Source organism: Hermetia illucens, chromosome 4, assembly GCF_905115235.1.
Source record: "Hermetia illucens chromosome 4, iHerIll2.2.curated.20191125, whole genome shotgun sequence".
Lineage (NCBI taxonomy): Eukaryota > Metazoa > Arthropoda > Insecta > Diptera > Stratiomyidae > Hermetia > Hermetia illucens.
This window is the reverse complement of record NC_051852.1, coordinates 97,565,422-97,585,610: the sequence shown is the minus strand read 5'-3', so window position 1 is coordinate 97,585,610 and position 20,189 is coordinate 97,565,422. Positions and strand designations below refer to the sequence as shown.

Sequence of the window (20,189 nt, the reverse complement as noted above, 5' to 3'; positions counted from 1 at the left end):
TTCCATTGTTCCCATTTGAATGATAACCTTCAACTCTCTAGCGCTCTAATCACTAATCCATCCGGACACATCCTCAGCCAAATGGACTTGCAATAACGCAAAATTTGGCTTGTGGGATGTGTATAGTATAGTACTTCCACCATTATTAGTAAGAACATTTCAGTGATGTAGACTAGACATTCTCTTTCGGCGCAAAACTTGAATTTGGTGTCCATTTTGTACCAGGAATGTCCCTTCTTCTTATTAGGGACTGCTTGTAGGTGGTTTGTACCTTCGAAACAAAGGAGCCACTCCATACCATCAAGAATGGCTTTCAGGCAAGAGCAGTTGAATTCTGAGGCTTTCGAAACACAGTCTTTAGGACGACGACGTCTCCCATTGTTAATACATTGCTTCTGCAAAGAAGAGTAGTTAATCCTGCATCTGTCACAAACAGTTTTGTCGGAAACGACTACATCTATTAGAATGAAATTTAGTGGATATACGAAGATTATGAAGTGTCGTCTCTTCTGACGACGGAACCGAACATGGTGTCGCTCGACACATTTATGCCTGTGTCATGCCATCGAAGTATTCTATTCAAAGACAAAAACCAATGAAGAATTTGGTCGGGCTACCGGCCAGATACCCATGGACTTATTGACAAAGTGGGGAAGTGACATTAGATAAGTCACACATTATGCAAGGGCGACAACTTCATTTTGGGTTATACCATGCAATGGATCTTTATATCCCAGGATGGCCGACGATGCGAGAATTGAAGAAACTGTGCAAAACAAGAATATGAAATGAAATCCGCCTTTGTTGAGAAATTTTATGATAGACATAATAGTTGCCTTATTTTCTTTTGGTATTGGCTGTTAATCTGTTAGTCAGATGTTGCATAACGTTAGGGGAGCTAAAGGGTTCAAATGGGTCCCCATACTTCCGAATCTGGCATGGAGGTGCAGTTGTGTGTTGACGGGATATTTCACTGAAGCTACCTCTATCTGCTGACAGGCCTGCATGCTCAACTTTATCCACTTTTCTGGTGTTTAAGATTGCTCTGCCTTTATGGTTCAAAACAATCAAAACTCACAGTCTCTCCACCTCAGCCATCGTTACCGTAGCATCGAACAAAAATAACAACCTAGAGCCTATAAGTCTTCTATCTATAGCCTATAAGTTTAGACTTTCGATATGTGGAAAATTTATTCCAAAATGCCAAATTAAAACAAGTTGATGGGCTGGTGCCAATACTACTAACATGGAACTATTATTCAGATCGAGTGATAGACTTATGACGAGTTATGTAAGCATAAGGAGCAGTAGTCTTTACCTTTAACTAGGTTCGAAAGCTTAAGTTGGCAGGTCACGTTCAATACATGAAAGTCCTGGGGAGGTTTAACGTAAGTACTTGTCGTGAAGGCATAATCCCACGGTCCTCTTCGGACGCGGATTGATTTTGTGACCACAATCAGAACCCCGCCATGCAAGCACAGCGGTCCTGGTTTATACTGAGTGCAGGCTCAGCATTCATACCAGTGGATGCGAGGCCTATCTAACACCTCTCCCACAACTAAGGAGTACGGCACCCGAGTTGTACAGCGCAACTTCACGCTTGAGCTCCGAGGAGCTCTGCCCGCGATGTAGGCATAACTACAACCACCATCAAACTCCCACTAGGGGGCCAACCGCAAATAACCGGGCCGAGAACACATCCTTCAGGAATTCTCCAGGAGCATATGCTCTCAGAGGGCCATCCCAGTTCCCATGGTACCAGATAACCTCCAGTGAGGCCTCGTGGCAGAGCCACTTCAGATGAGTCCCTTGCAAACTCGGGTCGCCCTCCTCGAGTACGTGGGGACGGAACTCCCACGTTCAATACTTGACAGAAGAATTCCTAATCGAATATACTGAATAATGAAAAAGAGTTAGCAATGTAATAATGCGGCTTAGCTTTTATCGAATTTCGCCTGCAACATCAACAAATGAAAAAATTAATGAACTATATGCTCCAACGGAAGACAAAGACAACTCACTAAAAGATGAGTTTTGTAATCACCTTGATTCATTCGGTGACTTCAACGTAAAAATCGAAAAGGGTTGGTCCACCGTAGAATTGCTAGGAGTTATGACCTCCATGATATAACTAGCGAGAATGGAGAGAAACATGGCAATGTCATCGACCTGTTTCCCTCATCGCAGGATCCACACAGGAATATGCGCCTTACCAGACAGGACGAATTTCAGCCAGATTGATCATGTCCTCGTTGAGAAGTGAACTGCATATAGTATGCAAGACGTATGCTCATGCCCCGGAAAGGGAATTAGTGATTTGAAGAAGATAGAAGGTAGATCCAGTAAATAACCGACGAGTAAAACGCGGTATATAAACAATATCAGGAGTGATCGACAAGAGCCAAACGAGACAGACAAAATCTGACGCGCTATTCAGATTGAATAATAACTTTTATAGGCATAATTTCAGGAATTCATTCGATGTATACATCCATACTAAAGCCCATTTTGATTGGTCTGTTTGAAATTGGTAAAAAACAGTTGGCTCTGATGCCTGCAGCTCATATGGTTCTCAGATTTGTCTTTGAGAAATTATACACTACTGTTATCACGAAAATAGAAATCCATGAAATTTCAAGCCAAGTGGTAGGTGGAGTTGCCACCAGTTGATGCTGAAACTTAGCTGAGTGAATGGCACATCCCAGATATACAAGCGCACTCGAACATCATTCATAATGAAAAAATTGACAGACTGGCTCGCCAACGGCTGGATCCACAATGGTGGGACTGAAGCCAGCATTTAGTATCCGGCTGTCTTCTACCAAGTAAGTCTACTAAAGGATGAAATTGCAAGGATTCACGTAACGTAAGGGGAAGATCAAAATCTTTGTAAATAAATCCTGGACCTCTAGAATGGCATGTTTGTTGTCCTTGTTTTCATTGAATATGAAAATCATGGTAGAGCTTCAACCGGAGGAGGAAGGCACAGCCTTGCACTTCATGTGCAGCTGCCCGGAACTCTCAAATCTCAGACGGTAGGGTTTTTTCAACGAAGAATCTGCGCATTCTCTGCCACTGGAGGATGTTCTCCGATTCGCAGTAGTCTGCGAACGGCGCAGGAAGAACACCATCAAACAGTCGGGGGGCTAATAAAAGACCTGAGTGCTTGGAATTATACCGGAAGATTGGCGCAAATCATTCGCCCCATTCATTGAAAAACCACATAAACTCAAGAATTATAGAGAGATATTGCAAGATTCTGCCAAAAATAATTGAAAAAAGGATCGAATGTTTCTTAAAAAAGTTGTATGCGAATATCAGGGAAGATTCCAACATGAAAAGTCTCCGATTGATAAGATATTCTCATTAAAGCAGAGACTGGAGAAATTTGGGAATATAATGTTAATGTACATCGAACTGTACAAAATATTGTCTGAATTTAAAGTTTGACTCAAGTAAAGATGCAAAACTAGCTAAAAAGATGCTTCGGCATAGACTCTGGATTAAAGCAAGGCAATGGGTTGGCCCCAACATTAATTGACACCTTCTAGATTATATAATCTAAAAGATACCACTTAATCTAAATGGTACGCTGTACGAATCATCCCTAGAACGGGGTTCCTACGAATGATTTAAATGTCCTGGTAATATGATGGCACGATCGAAGGAGACCCTGGTGAAGCCTGACCAAGTAGCGAATGAAATTTGCCAAAAATAAAACAACAGAAGACCAAAATCATGACATAAACCATGAGGAACACCCCAATTAGACAAAATGCAACACTAAACGATTACAACTATAAGTATTATAAGTCCATAGTTTTGTGTACTTGAAGAGCTAGAGAAGAGAAAAGGTGGAAGTCACACTTCTGAATATATGGAAAGAGTCAGTGGACAATCCGAGCCACGCTGTTCAGTTTTGCCAGTTGAAGAACGCGGCTAATGCACCGAAGAGACTTCAGGCTGCAGCGCCATAAAAGAGAAAGATACAATTCAATTCAAGTATCTATTTATTTTGTTGTGTATCCAACCTTAAGCTATTTGACTATCCGAATTCTTATGATATCTGAAATGCGTACGGAGGAAGCATTTCGCAGATAGAAATAACATTAATAATGTGGTCGTACATAGCCTTCGGAGGATATGCATTCAGGACATATCAGAAACATAGGAGGAAACTCTTCAGAGGAACAGAGTGTCAGAAATCTGAGTCAAATTATCTCTATGTTTTAGCCTACATTGCTGCAAAATTTCGTGATTTTAGGATGAACTTAAGGGGGTATTGCAGTCAATTACTAAAAATTATAGTGGCAGCATTTTTTTTCATATTTATAGGGTGAATAGTTTATAAGAATGGGCCCGTGCAAGAAATGATCACTTTCGACTTCCCGCATTCCCCACCTTTTCAATAAGTGTCAAAACTACTAACCGATACCTTTCATTTGATACCCACAAGACAATCTTTGGTGAAAAAAGTACATACCCCGATTTTGCATGTATGGGGTCACGGTGAGATCGATTAAAATGAAACCTTTCCCAAAAAAAATGTGCCTCTTACAGGACAACCTCATTCATGGAACTGTTAGCAACAAGGATTTTTTTTGCAAGAAAAGATTAGTTTGAAAAATTTAGAAAGCGATTCAACTCAGCCTCTGCCGTTTTTGGAGCTGCTACCAGATTTCCCGAAGAACTTCGAAATTTGAGAGAAATTAGATTTTCAACGCTGATGAGACAGGACTGTTTTGGAAAAAGATGCCAAAAAGCTGAGAGATAGTCGGGAGTTAGACGTCATCCAATGTTGGGAAAAATTTTCATTAAACGAATGCATCGTTGATATTGCTGAGTCGACTAAAGAAATTGTACAATCAACCTTGATCAATCGACCTTGTTGGAAAAAGTTTCTTCCTGAGCTTTCTTCAGCTAAACACACATTTCTATTCCTCGTTCAAATGAAATTCTAGAAGTCTAGTAGATCTTGCACAACAATTAGGAGAGGAGGAGGAGGAGAGTTTACTCATCACACAGAAGAAGAATTACAAAAGGAACTGTTGTCTCCTGATGCAAAATGCTTTTCAGAGGAAGATTTGCAGACAATTTTGAAAGAAGAATTATGATCTACTAATGAGGAAACTGGAGAATTACCTCGAATATTTAGTCTAAAGTTTCGTAAAAATAATTGATCCAAGCGTAAAACTTAACAGCAAAGAAATTTCTTCCAATTTTTAGATGGTTGAAAATCTGTTAAAACTAAATAATGACCCAGCAAATCAAACCATAGATGGAAAGGAGCTGTGCGTTTAAACGCAATGTGAATGTCTGGCACAGGGAATCAATGTCTGACGACTAGCAACGAGGCATCATGTGTCCCATACATAAAAAGGGGGATACCACGCAGTGCAGCAGTTATAGAGGAATCACGTTGCTGAGTACCATCTGTAAGATATTCTCCGCTATCATTGGTACATACCAAAGAGGCTTCACTCCAGGCAAATCACCAACAGATCATATTATCTCTCTGCGGCAAACGATAGAAAAACTGTTGCAATATTGACATCAGTTGCACCGTCTTTTCCGCGACTTCAAGGACACCTATGACAGCATAACCATGGTAAAACTGTACATGGCCATGAGGGATAATTAGTAAGACAGACTAGACTGATCCTGTCCATTGTGCAAGGCCAGATAAAAGCAGCAGGATCACTCTCGACACCATTCAACATCAACAATGGTCTAAGACAAGGGGATGCCCTATGACACGTCCTCTTTAACCTGGCCCTGGAAAAAGTGATTCGCGATGCAGACGTAAATGCAAGAGCATTAACATTACGTCAGCGGCCGAGAACAAAGAACCAACAACATCGAAAAGCACTGGTCAATCGAAAACAATGAAGGTAAGAGACTACAACTTTGAGACAGTGGAAAATTTCTCCTATCTAGGGTCGAAAATCACAACCGATAGCACCTATGCTGATTAAATCCGCGCACGGTTGTTGGCAGCCAACAGAGTCTGTTTCAGCTTACAAAAACTGTTTCGCTCGAAACGTCTTACCATAGGATCAAAGCTCTTACTGTACAAGACTATGATCTTGCCAGTCCATATGTATTCCTCGGAGACTTGGGTTCTTAGCAAGAAAAATTGCGAGCCCTTGGCCTCATTCGAGAGAAGAATCCTCCGAAGAATTTTTGGCCCCCTCCACGACGATTCCGTAGCCTACATAACGACGAAATCTATGAGCGGTACCATGACCATCTAGTTGTGGATAAAATCCGGCTGAACAGATTGCGGTGGGCAGGTCACCTAATCCGTATGGATGAAGATGATCCCCCGCAGAAAGTCTATAAGGGTAATATCTATAGTAGAAAAAGAAGATGAGGTAGACCCTGCCTGAGATAGAACTATGACATAGGCCAGGACGCCAGGTAGCTTTTAGGGATATCGAATTGGTGGACCTCGGCGCAAAACCGGGATGTCTAGAGTTCCTTATTAAAGCAGACCTACCAGTTTTTGCGCCGTTGATGACGATGATTTTATTTTATGTTGGAATCTAACCCCTTTTTCTACACTAGACCTGCGCGAATTCGATATCCGCAAACAAAATTTGGAACGGTACCCTCGCGAATGTTGAGGGTATACTATATGTATTTGCCTTTAATATTGAATAGTCAGTCATTTAAACATTCATTTGTGAAGAAGGAAGCTCAAGGATACATTACATGACTGAACAATTACGACAAAATATGAAAAGCTCATGGTTTTACCAAACAAGTGACTTGGCTTTTGAATGTTTATCTGAAATTTTATAATTTTTTGTAGTTTTGACAAAACTTCAAAGGGTTCAAAGGGTATATTTGACATGTTATAACTCAACTGTTTGATCATTTACGAAGCGCTTGTTCCATAGACACATTGCGGAGCTCGCAATACTATCACTGGAAATGCACCTCAAAATCGAGCAATCAAAGAATTATGGTGTCCTAAAAAGAAGTTACAGGAACTACGGTATTATCAGATACGAGTATTTCAAGCTTTCCGAAATATTTCAAGACACTTGCACGGTCCACGAATAATAAAGAAATAACAATTGTACGCACGTGTGGAAACTACTTTGAGAATTCTTTGGTTGATACCTATAACGTGTAGACGGAATGTAAAGTCTAACTGTAGTTCCGGAAAGAAATAATCATTCATTAGTTCAATAGAGCAGGCGTTAGCGAAACATTGGTATCTCCACTCCAATTCGGAAAATAATATAGTCAAATCTGTTTTTGTAAAACGCTTCCTCTATAGAACTCGAAAAGGTCCTCTTCCTGTTAAAGGGGACGAATGCATCCAAACACAGAGATAACCGCACTGTCATGTTCAACACATATTTTGTTTTTTCTAACCAAAGCTCATATTGGAAACATACTGAGCATTCTGGATAGATGGGTGAATAAACCGATGAACAGTTTGAAGGTAACAAATTAGTGTAAACTGTCACGATTTTCCAGCCGATTATTGGAATCGTGAAAGCGTGACGTGTAGATCAACAATTAGCTGCCAATCACATTAAGATAAATCCAGCAATTCTTAAGATGATTACGCATAATTAGCAAGGCGTGAAACCGAGCAATTGTCACGCTAGGGAATGTGAATACGCGGGGGCTTCGTTCCCGCAGGTATTTCCTGTTTACAAGCACCTGAGCGGAAAATACATTCTACAGATGCTTGCACACGTCTTCCAGCGTATTCGTACATCAAGTCTTAATTTGTATTATTATGTAAGCTAACAAATCTGGCAAGAAAGCATCAATTTTCCTGTATTTTTTGGGTCTAAGTCAGTTTTGCATAAAAGCGCCAGCCTCAATAATTCATAATGAAAGTCAATTTCATTTCACTTTTGCGTCCATCAATGTGTACATTTGGGAGGCTGGAAATCAGGCAACCTACTATCTTAGTGATTGAGAGATACACGATATCTTGGTCACTTCCCAAACTTTGCGTTTTGTCTGGAGCTGAAGTTCGAAAGTTCGACCTGTTCGCAATACATACATCGTCCAACACGCGTTTTTCCGAATATTAGCTTGCATTCTTCATTTACATAACGTGCCTCGATATTACATATTAAAAAGTCATTAGGTGGAATGCACGTGTCTTGATTATAAAGATACTTGCACTTAGATACACATTTGATACTTGTCGAAAGGTTATGCAAATTTCATCACCTGCTTTTATGTGGGTACTCCAAGTAGATGTCTTCGGGGCTGTAGCGGTGTAGTCCTTGTGCAACTGACTAGGCAGGAATATTATCTTAACAGCTGGAGACAAAGATGTTCACTGAAAGCTATTTATGAACACAAAAATTCTCTAATGTGTTAGTGAATTTCCAGTAACTAGGAAGAAACTATGGCAAAAACTCAACGAAAAATTTGGCACTATCACTTAATTTTAACGGGAACGATCGCAGATAGGAATACTCAGCAACAGATTACGATCTACTGTCTCATGTTTGTCAATCACAGATTACACGATTCGAATCACTTAGTAAGGATCGCACTCAACTCAAGAACCCGCGCTGCAAGATGATAGTGGTAACGTCGTCGTTATCCTGAACGACGTCTTATATCCCAGTAACAATAGAGAATCAATCGAAAACGGAGCGATCGGAAAGTGCACCAATCTCGGGCTCGTCTTGAAAACTTAATGACCTACAAGTCCGATGAATCGAAGCAAATAAGCTTAGAAAAGATTTTGTTGGTGCCGAGACTCAAGACAAAAGCCGAAGTCGAAGCGTTTTACAACAATTCAATAACATAACAATCCCCCACGTCCATTCTTCAAAATTTTTCTTACCTGGGCACACGGCGGAATGCCGCGGTGGATCGTCGATCAATGACGAGCACCTGTCTGCTGAAGAGCGGGAGAGTAATAAAGATTGGCGATTTAACCTTAAGATTCAAAGTGTAGATATGAAGGTATCTATTGTTACCTCGGGAGATCTATTGATATCCAGAATGACCATAATCGCTGGATCAAGTGCATATAAGGTCGGAGTAGCTGCTCATTGGATTTCTTATTAAATTAGATTTAGTACTTATTTCACATTTAAGTCAAGGACCTTCAAAATTGGCTGCAAATAGTTTTATGATAACATTAAATTGCCGACATTTGTGAATGTCATGAGAACTTTAAAGTACCGGAGATAGTAAACCCCATTGAATTTCGCTCATGTGTGTTTCATAAGGGCGAGGATGGATGTCGTTTTATATATAACTAGCTGACCCTGCGAACTTTGCTCCGCCTTAGAGGCAAAAAGTAAGCAGATTTTTGATTTTATTAAGTTAATTTTTTTATTTATCAAGTATTTCAATGATTTTTTAATAGGTTGCACTCTTTAATTAAGCACCTTGTGATACACGACATTTTTTGTTTTATAATCAGGCGCAAGAACAAACAACGCAGATGGTCTTCCGATCCATGAAGATGCCGCATATAATTGACCATGTGAAAAACATTGATTTTCCAGATTCAGACCACAAACTTTCAAGGATTTACCTTGTGATTTGTTAATGGTCAAGGCGAATGCAAGACGGATCAGAAATTGAAGTCTTTTAAACTCAAACGGCATATCGGTTGGGATCATCGGGATCCTCAGAATGAGGACTTCCTCACCTTCGAATTTTCCTTTGAGTATCGTCGCGTAAATCACATTGTTCATCAATTTACTTACCAATAAACGTGTACCATTGCAAAGTTTAGGTGGGTTTATGTTTCGAAGCATGATTACTACGGAGCCAACCTTTAGACGTAAATTGTGCGATGGCAAGCCAAGCACATCCAAGGAGTTTAAAGATTCAATTGGAGTTGGTGGCTTCATCTTTATTTGTTACACAGCCAATGGATTTGAATGAATGCATTGTTCCAATGATATCATTCTGAAATATGTAGTTAAGGTCATCTACATCTTTATTCTTAGCCACTAAAATTGCTCGCTAACTCAACGATTCATTATTTTTGTAGTTAGTAATGATGTTTGGGAATACTTTGTTAATAAGTTCGTCTTTCGATGAGACAAAGTTACAGAAATTCTAAGGAAATAAAGTCAATCCGCTCGATTCGTCGACAGGTACTCAACCATTACCGATAATCAGCAATTGCTCAGAGAAATCTTCAGGAGATGTATCATTAAGCAATGCAACTGTCATGTTTGTTGTCAGTTGAAGTTTCTTCACATAGCGCCATTGATTCGATGATTTGAGGCAAGCGTTTATTTCGTCGGCAGTCGTTGATCTTGGAATTACTGGCAGTGTTTGGTGGAAATCGCCAGATAGTAAAATCATTGCGCCTTCAAAACATCTCGAGTCATTGCGTAGATCTTTCAATGTTCGGTTAAGTGCTTCTAATGCACGTTTTTGCACCATTGTGCATTCGTCCTAGGTGATGATTTTCGATGCTGATAAAACTTTGGCCATTGCGGAGTTTTTTGAAATATTATTATACATTTTGGTTCTTCAATAGTTTGAAGATTTAACGGCAATTTTAATGCTGAATGAACGATACGGCATCCTTCTATTATAACAATATGGCTGCTATTCCAGGAGAAGCAACCGCAAGCGCAATGTTGGATCTCGCATGAACAGTCGCTAAAACTATTGATATGAGGAATGTCTTGCCAGTTCCACCAGGGGCATTCAGGAAATATACCCCACCATTTCCATCATCAATTGCCTTCATTAACGTATCATAAACTTCCTTTTGTTCGGGATTCGACAGTGGTACATTCGTTTGAACTACTAAATCTAATCCCTGGTGATCATATTCACGTTCCCGTTCCAATTCTCGATTAAATGCGTCATTCATTTCGCGATTTGGCGCTGGCATTCCTAACCTGACTAATAAACTACTGCACATAAGGTAACACATGTCTTGGATCAAGAGTAAAGCCCGGTTATGTATCTCCTCATTTATCTCAAGATCGGGATTTCTGGAACTGACACGTATTTGATGTCAAATATCTTCTCGCACATTATCCTTGTATCTATGCCACAGGTTAGATGGGTTCGATGGAAAGCATGTCGAAATGATGATAGCAAATAATGTGCTTATCTGACTTGAAGATGCAGAAATAATGGCTTCAACGATAGTCGCATCCCAATGGGCATCGTTTTCTAGTAAATTGAGTTCTGCACTTGCAGCACGGTATATCAACGTAGTGACGTTGGTCCACGCATATTTACCAATAACAACCGCAAATAGAAGCATTCATCATTCTTTGGATCAACTGTATACATATGACCAAGAGCATCCGTAGAACGCACATCCGGATAACCAGGAACCGTATCGTCTTGCTTCCGTCGTTGAAAATTCTTTGATGAAGCATTCCAAGTGTAATAACGTGGCACCTCCCAGTAAAGCAAAGTTCGTGCAAACGGATCGCTTTGGCAGATCGCAAAGAAACTGGTCAATATTATCGCTGGAGGTGTTTCAGCACGTTGAACAACATTCGAAGTCGTGAAATATACTCGTTGACCATTCTCCAGATGCACCGTCAAATGCACAACAATAGGATGACGTTCGTGAATAGGGAAATCGCCAAATCGCTTCATTGCAGTTCACATAACGACCAACTTGATAGCGCGCAATTTCATCGTTGGTATTGGAGGAATGGATGCCAAATCGACGAAAAACGAAATCCATTCTTTTCACTTTTGTTGTGAAAGTTCGACCGTTATCATTGGGATGGATGGATGGATCACCATCGTTGCCAGTGACGGTCTCCGCCGTTAATTTCCGTGGTTATCGTTTGGAATACTTGCCGTCGATAATATCGAAACGCTGCTTGATTCAAATCAGCACTTAATAAATCTCTTCTTGTACGTCGAAAATTATCTACTTGTTGATCTCTGTTATTCGCTCGATGATTTCGCATTGCCAACCGAGCCGTTTCACGAGCTGCCTTGCTTTGCTCTTGTCATTGAGAAGCACGAAGTCGAGCCATACCAACGCGGCGCTCTTCAGGGCAATTCCTGGTGCTTCTTCAGTCACTTAATTCGCAATGTTTCGTATCCTTCTTGCATTACGGCTTTGTCGGGAAAGATTCGGTCGTCTTGGTCGCGGCATTGTTAATAATGATTCAAAGAGAATACAAATTACTGATGATTATATATTTCTGAGAAAATTTATATTATCAAATTTTCTACTTAACCATAGACAAAATTACGTTTAGCTGTCAATTGCATTTTGTTATTCCATGTCAGATGCGTTTTTGTTATACCACGTTTTATAGGGACTTCACGGAAACGCGGCCGAGCGGGATAAAAAGTATCCTATGTCCTTTCCCTTAAGAACGTCCTTTCTCCAACCATCTCGATCTATCAATCGCATCCTCCAATTTTGAAATCCGAGCAGTGACGTACTGTCTTCGTCAACAGAATCTGCCCGACACTTTCGGGGTTTTCCCCACCGGTCTTCGTCCTTCTGCTTCCCTTTGAGAGCCCTTTTAGATATCTGAGTCACGTCCATACGTTCAACCTAGCCAGCCCATTGTAACTTCCGAAATTTAATTAATTTGGAGACTTCATTGTCGTCAAATATTTGATACAACTCTTGGTTGTATTTGATTCGATATTAAGTTTATGTTAGGGTTCATGTTTCACATTCGTTGCATAGCACAGGTAGGCAAGTAGGTAGGTATCAGTGGCCACTCCGAAGGGCCCAGTGAGCGCTGTGGTGCGAGTTTTGATGCTACAAACTCCTAAGATCGTGACTGTTGTTATGAGGGTGAGGCAGAAGCAGAGTCCAGCTGGCTCAGATCTTCAAAGTCAGCCCGGAGCATTCACGAAGGATAGCACCTCTCCCACCCTGCAACTAGAAATCTCTCTTAGGCCCCCAAAGAATGATTGACCCATTGCCCGTACCTTGACTCTAGTTAGAGCTTGGAAATCGTAGAGGAAGTGACCGTGGGTTTCCCCTCTTCTCCCCACCTTCGGCAAAGCGAATTTTAGAGTAAGCTGAACTTGGCCAGTGCCCCGTGCAGACCGCCGTAATCTTGTACGCATTTGCACGCGTCTGGCACAGGAGCTCTCGTGATCGGATTTTGTTATAAGCGGACCAAATCTGTCTTCACTTGTCATGGGTGGTAAATCTTCGCCATTTAAGACTCGCGGCTGCCATGATGTCGCTCATAAAAAACGGAAACATCCCTGGCTCTAATATCACCAAGTCATCGGCATACGCCACTACCTTCACCCCGCTGCTGTCCAATATTAATAAAATTTCGTAAATCACTATCAACCAGAGTACCGAAGAGATGGCGCCACCATGGGACGTACTTATGTTCACAGCTCTGGTCAAGTGGTTGCCTCCCAGATCCGACTGGATTATCCTAGTACTTAGCATGGATATAATCCCATGCGTGATACCCCTCCAATTCAATACTGGCCAAGGGTTCTTTGGTGGTGTTGGTACTAACGTTGTTATATGCTCCCTCTATATTCAAGAAGGCAGCTAGGGTACACTGCTTCTACTGCAGTGATCGCTCAATCGTGACAATTACCTCATGGAGAGCGGTTTCTGTGGATTTGCCTTGGAGGTGCCCATACTGGGACTTAGAGAAAGGCATTCTCTCCATAACAGCCATTAAGTAGATGCCCAGGACATGCTTTAGTGTCTTCAACGCGAAAAAGGTGAGACTGCACAAGTATTATTATTATTTTGTATTCTTACAATTTTTCTTTACTTTATATGCAGCTGGCATTTAAAATCGGCAGGACCGAATAGAAGGTTCTGTTTGCGAGCTGAATTCATTTCGTCAACTTTATTTCCAGGTGTATTGCTTTACACCTTCCTGACGAAGGGTGTGATCATGTAAAAGACCGTACTGTAGAGTTTTCGAAACTAAACTAGGCCTCCATGACTATTTTTTTGCTCACTATCTCCGATCACGGTCTTTTGTGCCTTTATCTCAGCAAGCCCCTGTCTGAATCAAGTCGATTCACACCTTAAGTTATCACTAGGTAACCATTAGGCAACCGTTGTGTGGTGAACAAATGTGAACGGTGTCCCAGCACAACCTCATAGAGAGACCGCTGAACTTAACAAGAGGTTTAAACTACTCCCACATATATGCAATGGGGCAAGACTATGGATTATACACCCCAGATCGGTGCTATAAATTCTGGGAAGGATGTTTTGCTGCATTTGATCGACCTTTTTAATTCGAAGGTTACAAGATCACCACTGTCGACCCAAAACATAATCCAAAGTACAGAAAACATCACACTGACACTAATGAAAAGAAAACCTAAAGCTATAAAACCAATCAGTAATGAAGCGAAAACACCTTATGAAAAGAGAAATGATGAACTGTGGAAGAAGGTACCCCTTGTCTATCAACTGCAGAAAGTTTGCGAGTCTAATAACCGAGGTGAAAAAGTCTACTACCCCAGTGAAAAGATGCTAAGCTGTATGAAATGTAGTGGTATTCCTAAATCTTCGAAGCTTCCCCGGCAAAACGGGCAACTTGTAGGGACCGACACCCGGTCAATTATAGAAGTTGTGAAGTAGCGAAACAATTACAGAAGTTAAGAAGTAGATCTTGTTAGATCTGGAAAAATAGAATACTATAAAATAGTAAAGCAAGGTATGGTAACTAGATTAATTGCGATGGTAACCAATCACTGGAAACTATTTTATATATTGTAAATAAAATACTTGATGAACAACAGGTAGTAAAAAAGCAAAATTTTAGCAAACTTAAACCGTATAACGTAACGAACCAAAAATATAACAAAGAAATCAAATGACAAATATCCTAGAAATCATAACTTAGAATTTAAATGGACTGCAACAACACCTACAAGAAGTGGAAGTGTTTCTTAATGCTCAGAAGAGAAGCATATGCCTTATTACAGAAACCACCTTACGTGATCCCCAATACCAGAATCCGCGGCTTTTGCTCATACCGTGCAGCACATTCCACCAAACAAACTAGAGGGGGAGCTCCAATCTATGTATGTTAAAGAAAAAACAAAACACCACGACGAACAGAAAATTAAAGACAACCAAATGCACTTTATTCAGCTGCTGTACAACTATTTAACAATACATACAGTCTCCACCCCGATTTAGTCTGAAGAAAGAAGACTTCTTTCGACTCTTCTAGTTTACCGGAAGCTCCTTCATTTTAGAGAGTAACTTTAGCGCGAGAAATGGATTCCAGGGATCCAGGCTAACAAAATCTACAGGCGGAACATTATTTGAAACGGGGCAAAAGTGCAATTACCATTCTAGCGGTAAGCTTACATGTTAACCGACTGACGTAACAATAACGCCAGATGACATCCATTTTTCGTAACTAAGAGAATCTTAGGAGAATACAATAATGCTAATAATGAAAACATAGCGTTCGATACCTTCCCTGTTATGATAATGGATACTATCCTCCCAGGCAAACTATTATAATATACAAACAGAATGGACAGTATCAGTTTGCGCGTATAACCCTAACTACACTTCTCGTCAACTCGAGGGAATCGAAATCGATCTGTCAACGATGATAATACAAGAAACAGCTTGGAAAGACAATCCTGCACGTTACGAACTGACTATGCTGCTGCGGTCAGCATACTACATATAATAGTTGCGGAGAAACGTAGAGCACGCAAACTATGGCGATGAAACCACATAACGGAAAGGAAACAACTACAAACAAGCTAAAGGTCTTAATTAACAAATATAAAAACGAGTCCTTCAATAGATATTATATTTCAAATTTGACACAAAAGGACACAGGCTACTCACGGTGGAAGATACGAATGTTCTAATAAAATGACCAAAACAACAAATCTCACTTATCAAACATGAAAATAGGAATGGGTTCGTTCTGAACAGGATAAGGCAGATCTCTTCGCGAAGCATCTAGAAAGTACAATACTGAGTAAGAAAAATGGACCATTAATCAATACCCCGTGTAAAACTAAATGGCTTTTCCGGCTATGAACGTATTACAGGGAAGATGCTAAAACAATTGCCAACTAAATTGTTGCAAATAATCAGCACAGCGTTCAGATTGAAGTAGGTTCCTCTAGATCACAAACGAGCCAAGAAGAGTCGAGTCGTATCGGTCAATTTCGCTCCTCGCTACTGTCGTTATTTGAAAAGCCTTAACTAAAGGGACCGAAACTTTATACCAACTCACTGATTCGGTTTCCATGAAAAACATTCACCAATTCAACAAGGGCATAGGAACGCGAGTCCGATTGTTAACGCTATGGGAAAAAAGCAGTTGTGCTCAGCCATTTTTCCCGATGTCGCTTAGGCTTTGGATAACGTATGGCGTCAAAGTACGCTGTATAAATTTCATAGAGACCTCCCGAAAGAATTTACTGGAATTCTAAAATCATATTTATCCGAACGCCTATTCAGAGTGAAATACGAAGGAATATAATCTGAAAAATGCAGCTGGTGTACTTCAGGGCAGTGTTTCTTTTATATAGCGATATGCGTTCCTGTGATGAAGCTCAAAATAGCGACATTTATAGATGACACTGCTATTCCCACCACTCTTACCACTTACTGAACAAAAATAAATTCCCAAACAGAAGTTGTAGAATGGGCCAAAAAAAAAAAAAAAAATTAAAGGAAACCAAATCAACTCTATAAGGTAAACCTCGGTTCATGCGTGGCATTGCATAATTGTGGCGCTCCTTGTAATGACTGTATGCATTGAGCGATGACCAAGAGGGCACCCTTAGTGGTTGGAGTCAATCAAAAGGGAAGAGCTATCCCAAAAACCTAAAAATTAAAGGAAATTGACTGTGAACGTTTGCCCATCACAAGCTTTGAAAACTTCAGTCCCTCACAAAAACTTCACGTGTCCTTATACCAATGCGTTGGGGCACCGGAACCCGCAAAGCAAACAAAGGTTTGGATATTGCTCGTACCTAATGAAAGTAAACACATGAACTAAAACTGGAAATAAAAACAAAACAAAAAATATTATGGCTCGCAATCAAGAGGGAAGATCCATTATTGATTTTCGTGTTATTGAGAGAGAACAAGGGAATATAATATAGAACTCGTCCAAAATGACAAAATAGAAAAACAAAGCAAGAAAAATAATTACTTTTAAGAGAAATAATGAAAAACAAACTAACAAGTCTGGAAAGCAGCAACTGGACGCTTCAGGTAGGAAAGGTTTTTTTATATTTGTCCCATTAATATCTAGTGCGTAATGTATATGTGTATATTATGTCAGAATATTCACTTTTACGTGCTACTGTTAGAATTTACACTGAAGCTTTACTTTGATAGTAATAATGTGATTTCTACCAAACTTGGTAGCACCATGCTTTATATTGCAGCGTTTCATGATTTTAGGACGAACTTAAGGGAAGTTATAGTAATATAGTATTATTTGGGAAGATATCTGTATGAAGCATATTTCAGAGTCTACCCACTATATAGTGGTCGTTTTGTGATTTTTTTTCAGAATTTTCGGTTGGGTAGGTTCTGAGAATGAATCCGTGAAAGTACTAGCCACTTTTCGGCCTTAGCCCTCTCTCTTGTGCACTTAAAGTCAGAACTAAGATCAGTTTTGAAAAGTACCAATCGAAACCGAAAAATATGTACATTCTCCTTTTTGTATAAATGGTATAAATAATAATAATCGTTGGCACAACACTCCATATTGGACCAGGACCTTGAAGTGTGTTAGAGCACTTCATTCAAGATCGTAACGGTACACTACAGAATAGCCTATAGGAGGCAATGTGGTCAGCATTGCGCTCAACCAAGATTATTACCCTGATTTGACTCAGGTACTTATTCACAGCTGAGTCGACTGGTATCCGCCGGTAAATCACGATACAAATTCCACTGCCACCAGTGAGATTTGAACCACGACCCTCCGTATGATAGCCTTGTGCTCTAACCACTCAGCTATCCGGACCGTAGAAATATGTTTTGAATAAGTCGTGAAAATTTCAAAGAATTTCATTGGATAAATTTTGGGCTATGGTGGCAGCCGATTTTCAACATGCAGTTACGAGAAAAACGCATTTAAAAAGTAGAATACGATTTTTAGCCATAAAACCTTAACTGACCATTAATCTGCTATACCTAGTCCTTAAACCTTAGGTTTCTTGAAGAAACACATGTACGGGCTTGGCTTCAATTCTTGTCCTTTTAGCGACGTCATTCGAACGTCATTCGGACGGATAAATGCGAGCTTTATTACGGTGATCGCCATAAATCTAGCATGCGACTTATCACGTGTTTAACACTATGATTTCAGAACGACTCCTAATATCAAAAAATCACTTTGCCCATATATTCTACACTATATCTGCAAAAAAAAATTCGATTCCACGGATCCAACACACGGGATGACCCCCTTAAATTCTACATAGAGCGATATAACTCATTGTATGTGTGAGATCATAGTCCCCACTTTCCTATCAATATTGAATTTAATCGTGGATGACGGCGATTTTCGTGACTACAGATCCAGTTGGTGGTACTATTTGTCCAACATTATTTTGTTGTGATTATTCATTATAGGACTACGTTAACTACATGTGAGCAAGGCAAACCGATTAGCCAGTGTTTTGCAATCACTTCGATATGCACTCGAAGTCAATAGATCACCAGGTTTGGCCACGAACGGGTCCTCTGATATACCTCCTTTCCAGTTACTCACAACAGACTAACCAAAAGTTAGTTTGCATTTTTTAGCATATTTCTCGCTGCAATTTTTATATTTTTTCCACATCCGCTAGTCTCCCACTGTAACCTGCAAATTCAAACTCCACAAGTAAACTCACTCGCAGTTCACCTTCCTTGGCTGCTAACGCCCCCTAATTTTTCAACCCAGACGTTAAAACCAAAATTCCCCGTCAGCTGGCACAAAAACAAAAGCTGTCATGAATTCTCTATAATTTGTACGAAGCCGTCCTGCAACAAACCTCATTCGTACAACAAAATCCTCGTGAAATCAATTTGCTTTAAGCAGAAACAAACGTTAAGGGGGGCATACGCAAAACAGTGGACAGTCGATCAGGCCGCCTATTGAACTGAAAACGCCACTTTAAAGCCGGACGATCGGGCCGGGTCGTATATCTTAGGAATGCATTTGATGATATGCAGCAGGAGCAGCAACATAAGAAAGCAAGAACAAAGAATTAATGATCGGTTTTGGAATGTTTGAAAATTGCTGTATGCATATTAGGAAGTATTTAAATGAATTTTAGGGTTTTGGGAAAAAGTTTCCTAAAAAGAAAATTGTGAAAAGGAAAATTAAAACGATCATTTTAAAAATATTTTTTTATACAGAATGTCGGGAATCAGGAATCAGGAAATTGAAGGAAATGTATTGGAAAAGCTATAGGATGACAAAACAGGAAATAGGAAAATTCTGCATATTAGCAAATTGATTTTCGCGAACAAAGCGCCTCAAGGTACCGGATATTACACCCTTAACCTCATCCAGGATCTCGACATCAAGGCAATGCTGGAGACTGGCTCCCGGCTTTTAGGTCAAAGAGTGATAGTTGTCAGCAATAATCCGAATTTTTAGAGTACAATAGCAGAGTGAGGCAAGATTGAGAGGAATATTCTTCAGGGTCCCAACATCTTATTTTACCGAAGCCCAAAATGGCCAACGATAGATGAAGGTCGTAATTTTCAGGTTAGAGTCTATATGATGCTAACCCACAAATCTCTATTCCTTCCAGTTCTCTTTTACGACAAACAGGGAATACTTTGAATGCATTCTTAAACCACATATCACAGAGCACTTCCATTTTGGCCACTAGGCAAAAGTTTCTAAGCAAGGCTGAAATACCTCATAGGGTTAAATCTTAAAAATAACCCACTCAGTGTCTTCGTATGTACTGCTTATGCCCGGGAGCGTAGAGGAGCCAAGCGAAACTGATCAATGAATTTCAGGTGATTTACGTCTATCCCGCAAGAAATGGCCCAAGTGTGAAACTTGTTGCTCACCTTAGCAAACGACCCGGACAATAGCTGTTTCATCAGTTGCAACTTGCCTGTAGCCCAGAAAATGTGCACCGCAAGCCGATTTCTTGAAGAACCTATTCTTGATAAATTAAATGTTCCAATTTGCTTTGGAAAGCTTACTCTCATTATATGTGGTTATGTCAGTAATTATTACGGGCCCATGATAAGTAGACGAGGACAAACAAGGTAA

The 20,189-nt window shown here is 40.2% G+C and overlaps 1 protein-coding gene across 2 annotated transcripts in view; it reads right to left on the bottom strand.

Moving 5' to 3' along the window:
• LOC119655445 (putative fatty acyl-CoA reductase CG8303) overlaps nt 1-20,189 on the bottom strand; it is a 118,254-nt gene that overhangs the window by 86,076 nt on the left and 11,989 nt on the right. Inside the window, exon 1 of one of the 2 annotated variants that reach the window (XM_038061339.1) lies at nt 8,206-8,775. The exons of the other annotated variant lie outside the window; for it this stretch is intronic. The gene's annotated coding sequence lies outside the window, so the exon portion shown is untranslated. Of the gene's footprint in view, nt 1-8,205; nt 8,776-20,189 lie in introns of those variants that run through there. 2 annotated transcript variants of the gene reach the window in all.